We start from the raw sequence: 7,186 nt of genomic DNA, 5'->3' as shown, positions 1-7,186 counted from the left end.
GTTGCAAAATGAGGCAAAGACGCAATTTACAGTACAAAATGTAATTTTATTAAATTCACGGTTTAAAAACAACGGTAAAAACCTCTTCACTCTGGGACCAGCAACGGGGGAACCAATCAGGGCTGAGACTTACGATGATGGACTGTCCAAAGAAAAGGGGACCCAAGGAGCACCACACGTGAAACTAAAAGTGAAGCAAACTCAAACATGCAAAAACACAACATAAGAGGGACACCACCTGGGACACCAATCCACCACCGCAAACTCCGCACCTGAAGGGGGGGAAGAGGAGGGCAACAGGTCTAAAATAAAACAAACTCAACCAAAACAGAAAGAAAGAGATTACATTTAAACAAAAAATATACTAATAAAATACCGACAAACGGCTTAACCAAAGATTAACAAAATAAGGAAAACAACAAATTTACAAACAGACTAATAACAAAGGATCCAAACAAATAAGTAAGGCCTGTCTCTCGTACAGTTAAAATAGGTCTTGACCCAGTTAGGAGGCCAAAACAAAGCAAACCCAAACAGCGGCACACTTTGGGAATCGCTGCCATAGACCATTGTATCCTGTTGCAGACTAGAACATTTGATAGGTATCAAAGGAACTGCACTCAGCTGGTTTATGTCCTATTCATCGGATCCATCCCAGTTTGTGCTTGTGAACGGTGAATCCTCGAAGACCACCAATGTTGGTCACGGAGTCCCACCCCTTGTTCTTAGGGTTTTAAAAAGTAGGATGGGAGCCAAAGCTCCTCTTTTGTGGGCCGCGAAGGTACTGCAGGTGGGCCGCGAGAGGTCATTTACAATAAATCAATAAAATGTTTTTAATTTTCAATTTTGAAAAGTTTGGAGAGCAGCCAAAGATTTAAGGCGTGGATGGCGAGGGAGGCGGCGGGAGCGAAGCACCTCGCAGCATCGATCGGACCCTGAAAGCACCGTCTCCACCTCCCCACATCCCCCCTCCCCCTCATCCACCCGCCCCGACGCGTTTGACTGCAGCATCTTATGCGCCTTATAATCTGATGCGCCTGCGTCATTTAATCATCCCTAGTTTATGTTTTGATCAGAGTTGTGATTAAAGGTTTGGGTGGGCCGCAAAAGAATTTTAAGATTTCAAAGTGGGCCGCGGCATTCTTGAGTTTGGGAACTGCTGGTCTATGGTATCAAATGCGGCACTGAGGTCCAGCAACTCGAGGAGTCTTTGGTCCGATGAAAAGTAGAAGATCATTCGTAATTTTCACCAGTGCTGTTTCTGTACTATAATGCGCTCGAAATCCTGACTGGAGATCCTCAAACAAAGCATTGTTTTGTAGAAAGTCATATTAATTTTCGACGGATTTCTCAAGGATCTTGGAGAGGAAGGGAAGATTAGAGATAGATCTGTAGTTAGTCATCACCTCTGGAGCAAGAGTAGGTTTCTTAAGAAGAGGTTTAATTACAGCTACCTTGAAGGACTGCGGTACTTTTATTGCCTAGGTCTAAACCAAGTGTTCTCTTCCACCCCCTAGATTCATGAATGACAAATCTCTCTCTATCTCTTTCTCTCTCTCTCTGATGTAGAGGTGACCAGTGGGAGCCAATCCAGACCCCCTTCTCTGACAGGGGGGCACAGACGATGGTCACCTTAGACGATATATAACTCAAAGCTGTAGACGGAAAGCCTTGAGTAGCCTTGATGCATGACTTGTATGTTTCAACTCTGCTCCACGCTTGTTTGCATTTAATACACTTCATGTTAAATGATTTTACATCGGTGTCGAGTAAAATTTTTCTATCAACCATTAATATAAAATGGAAGGTAAATGAACTTTCCTTGTAGCTTTTAATTCGTCTAACCCTTGTAGTGTTAAACACTCTTTAACACTAGTCATCATTCACCCATTCATACCTTCCTGACAGTGGATGGCATGCAAGAGCCCACCAGCCAATTGGGACTATATACTCGCTCATAAACCATTCACACACTGTGGGCATAGTTACTCCCGTAACTGGTGTCTTGCCTAAGGACACATTGTGATAGACTTCACAGCAGAGCCTAAGATCAAACCGCCAATACTCTGAAGGATAACCCTGTTGTGTTACACATCACCATCCAAAGGTGATGCAAAGGTCTGTATTAACAGCGGATAAACACAGCAAAATGGCCGGACGACGGGGGGGGGCGTCTGTAGGCGGTACGCTTGGTGACGCCTTAGAAATCCGTCAAGAGGGATTAGCGCGCGTAATTAAATGAAATATTATTCAGATAAAAAAGTCAAGTGACAAAAATGTATACATATTTATTCTTTCTGTGGTGCAGCCCGGTACTAAATGGCCCACCGACCCGCGGCCTGGTGGTTAGGGACCCCTGGTCTAGACCACAGGAACAGGACAGTGCCAAAATAGGAGGAGGTCGTGCGAGCAAGGGCTTTTAACTGCTGGCACCAATTAGCAAATTGGCACCACCAGCACAATGAAAGTCGGTGGAGTGTTTTCTGATTATATTGCCAAAAGAGAAGCATTTATAAGGTAAATAAAATGAGTCCAAACACAGAACATTGTGGAAGTCCGTCACCGACATTGCTAGTCATGGAGGTTCTACCATTTACAAACTGGGACTGATCCGATAAAAACACATAAACACTTCCTGGTCTGAGCTCTGGGTTGTTATGGATAAGGTTGACTTTTTATGTCCACAACACTATTATAGGTAAATATACCAGTATCGTATGCTATTTGTGGTATTATATCGAATTCTAGTATTGTAAGTGTAGGGTATCACAATATTTATGAAAGGTCTTCTATTAAAGTAACTTTGTTACTACTCTCTGTGTTTGCCGTTTGCACATGTATTTTATAACTTAAGTTGTGTTTGGAGTATTTTCAAACGGATAAGTGGATATTGTAGCAAAGACTCATTCATATTTGTGTTCTTGATGAGAACATAATACTCCTGGGAATTTGCTTTTAGCTCGTCGTGTGCATTTTAGGTAAAGATAAAGCTTGTTTTTTTTCTATGACAAACTATATGCATCACTCTTTTTAAAATGGTTCATATATTTTACACATTAGTAGCATGAATCTAATAAAACACATTAATGTGTTTACACAGACAACATCTTTTGCTCGTGAATCACATTGAGCCCTGTAATTATTGACGGCTACATTCCTCCAGCCAAGCAGAGGAGCAAAGAAATATCCCAGATCACCGTACTCTGACATGTTTGGCTAACCGGATTGGAATCCACTGATAAGAAAGCGAAGATAGGGCTCACTGAGGGACTCCAGGGTGTGAGGAAACATGCCGGAGTGTCGGATGGAGCAAAAACAAAAAAACTGCTGGCATTGCAGCCACTCTGTCGTGCACATTTAAGCTTTGCACTCCTATACATGGTGCTTGTACACTTCCACCGGCATGATGACCATACCAGCTACACACTATGTGTGTGAGATAAGAGCAGTTCTAAGGCTGGTGAATGATTGAGTGTGTGTATGCACATGCACAGCGGTAGCGTGTGTGTTGGCGCGGATGTGGAAAGCAGAGCAGCGGTGCGTTTGTTGACAGGATCTGTCAGCACAGTGAGTCACAGACAGAGAGACGGAGAAACCTGCCCAGTGAGACATGGCTCCTCGTTGTCTCCTCGAATGGAATTCCTGGGAATTCCAGGCCCCATAGATTGTTATCAGAGCCAAAGACCCTCAGCCAGAGGATTGTGTTCCGACCAAGCAAGTCACACTGTTCTGGATATTGATGAATCACTTTCAATTTGCAGTCCTTGTGAGATTATTCATTTATTCATTTTAAGGTTCCAATCAACCAGAGGTGGTTTAAATGTTTGTGAACGTGTCATCAGTCTCTCAGTTGTGTATTGTTTTGAAACTGGCAGGAACAACTACCAGGACAGAACACGAGGAATCCATCCGGCACACGGTGAGTAAACCGGGTCAACTGGCACTAGACACTCCTGTTTGTGTGTGGACTGCAACACGTTGGGTACCTCTGCAGTGGAATGTGTTCAAGAGCTGCCAAAGGATAACTCATCCTCCATATCTTTTGTCATTTCCAACTATTCCCAAGAGTCTGCTGCTTCTGAACGCCTCAGATGGGTTCAATTTCAAATATTATCATAAGTCATGGTTTTAATACGGTTTCGTTTTTCCAGATGGAGGATTTGTGAGCAGTAATTAAAGATTGACTTCTTGAAGAACAGAAGGGCTCAAGACTGAGAACCACAGAACATATTCAAAGAAATCAATAGAATATTTGTTTTGACCCAATATCGTGTTTGTAATGATGTATTGATATGGAAAGTATGACTCCCAACCACTAGGTGGAGGCACCTGCGGTGCATAAACAGAGCATCTAGGATCGGGTGAGAGAAAGACTACGAGAATGCTATTACATGTTTATTACATGTTGACCTATTTACCGACAGCTATTTATTTATAATTTTGTTGGAGACCAAATTTATTTAAGCAATGATCAAACATAAATCACTGCTAGAGGCTTAAGCTTCTAATCATGAGTATCTCCAAGACATTTTGACATGCCAATACCATATGCCAATTTTTACTGTTAACAGATATGTAGTATCAAGCCACAGCCCTTTAGAGTAGAGGGAACTACCCCATTCTCTGAAATGCAGATACCTGGTTGGATAACGCTTAGTTTTAACATGATTTAAACGGAGATTTTCAGCAATGATTCCAATGTCCAACTATCCCACAATGTTGCTTTAAATTACCCATGATTCTTTTAAACCCATGGCCACATCAGTGAATGTCCACCATGTTATGGTACAAATCAAGCCTCTTACCTCCTCCATTTTCCCCAATCAAACATCCTCTAATCTTCAAGCAGCTGAATGTGTGTTGACCTGTCATGCATTCTGCTGAGGAGGATTTGTGTACGTTCCATGATTTGTTCATGCGAACCTCCTTTTGATGGAACTGACCCAACAAAAAGAAGCATTTACCCCCCTTCCTATCCCATCCAGACATTTGTTCATCTTCACAGGCACATCTGGTGCATATGTAAAGACAATGCTGAGTGACTGATCCAGCCTTCCTGTCTCTCTGGCAGCAGATCTATTATTTCAGCTGCTAAGTTAAGATGCATGACATGCCGGCTTCTCTCTCCACCTTTGGGCCTTTCTAATTCAGTATGGATATATGTGCCCGTACATCTGAAGTGAGGCCCATAGCTTTCAAGCTTCGGCTAAAAAAGACACCCGACCCCATCATTGAATAGAAAGAGCATATCTAATATTTTGTTTGGTTGAATGAGTATTAAAATGTACGTGGGTAATCTTCAGGGGTATGCACCATATGCGTAGCAAAAAGCTTCCTTTTAAATTTGGTTAAAGTTGGCCTCATTCAGTGGTGTTCCTAGAAATCCAGTTTCTAGAAAAAAGGGGGGCTTAGAGCCAAGAGAGGCATGTTTCCATTGTTTCAGACAACGCTGGTTCAATCAGAAATAGTGACTTTGCTCTGTAGTTTTGCTTGCTTGCATTCAGGATGATGAACACAACATGATCAACATTTCTATCTATTTTGTTGTCTATATAGTTTTTAAATACCAGTGATATTTTATGCTCATTTGGTCACCATCACTGAGATAAATAGTAGGCAGATTACTTGTAATCATTTACTTTACCACAGTTATACCATTGAGAAAATTGATGTTCAGTGTATCCATTCCCTTTTCCAGGTAGTGACGTCGTAGGGACATTAACAGGGACTGAATCCAGGCGGTTGTGCACAGCTAACATATCTTGGGTGGCCATCCAGCCTCCGTTTTGCGGGCAAGGAATGCTGATGTGCTTGGCAAGCTCAGCCAAGTGTGATTCACTCAAGAAGTTGTCAGATTTTGGGCTGGATGCCTGGATGCCTTTTAGTAGGCCTGCATAGAAAATTGTAGTTCAAGCTCACTAACCATCCAGTCCACACAAGGAAAGTCTGCTTTTAAGGTCTGTGAACCGATCAACTGGGCCTGAACCCAATGTTGTCTCCAACTCAAAATCCTCCATTTTGTGGTTTGTGCCTTTTCTCAGCATCTGGATCTGGGATACTGTGGGTATGGCACAGGGCTTTAGTTTTCTCACACAGCTCTGTTGCAGATAAATCTGTGCGTTTGCCCCTCAGTGTGTCACATATATGCTGATAAAAGCTTCTGCCAGGTCTAAAGTCTCTTTCTGAAGGAACTTCAGTTACGGTGTCTGAAACATCTGTGGTTAATAGACTGTTGAGAACAGCTACGGGGGATCAAATGGCAGAAAGACACTTAAAAATGGCAGGTAATGTCTCAAGTATTGCATTGATTGATTGCAGCTGGCATGCCAAGCGAGTGTTTGAAAGTTGAACGAGCTCAACTGCTGTCAAGCCGAGCTTGGACCGAGCCTCTGATGATTGACTATGGCTGCGGTTCCCAAACTTTTTAGGTCGCGCATCCCCTTCTACATCCCAACTGGGTTCATGCACCCTGTTACGAAGGACGCTCCCGCACCGCCTCCCTCTCGCCATCGGAGGGACCCCTCTCCCGAGTACTAACTGGTTTCGAACTCCATCTCCCATCATGCTTCACACCTGGGACTGATTCCACAACACCACTGATGACACACACACCTGCACCTCATTGACACACACACCTGCACCTCATTGACACACACACAAAAGCCACTGACACCCACACACTCACTGCGAAGTCTTGATTCTGCCCCGGCTGTCATTTCTGAGCGTTTTCTCCTAGTCTTGATCCCTGTTTAGTGACCCCGGACCGTACTGCTGATTGCTCTCTGCCTGCCCCGACCCCTGCCTGCCCGCTGACTACGATCCTGTCTGCTCTACGTTGCCCTGTCTGCTGTCATTGACTCTGCCTGTCTGATGCTCTAATAAAAACCTGCGAATGGATCCCTCCGAATCCGGCGTCTCCTTACAGAAGACTTCGCCACTCACAGATCCAGCAGGCCTCGTACACCTGTCTTCGGAGCTCTCCGCTCAAGCCACCCAGCTGGCCCAGCACCACCATCAGCTACAGCGTCTGACCACCCTCACCGAGGAACTAGTGCACGCACTACACGGGCTACGGGTATCAGCAGACGCCACGCCACCGAATCCTCCTCCCAATGCCTCCCCAGCGACCGTAAACCATTCTATTAATCCTCGTCTGGCTCTTCCGGAAAAGTTTGATGGCACTGCT

The sequence above is a fragment of the Gasterosteus aculeatus genome, chromosome 20, assembly GCF_964276395.1.
Source record: "Gasterosteus aculeatus chromosome 20, fGasAcu3.hap1.1, whole genome shotgun sequence".
In the NCBI taxonomy this organism is placed as follows: Eukaryota; Metazoa; Chordata; class Actinopteri; order Perciformes; family Gasterosteidae; genus Gasterosteus; species Gasterosteus aculeatus.
The sequence above is the reverse complement of the archived record's forward strand: the minus strand, read 5'-3'. Positions refer to the sequence as shown.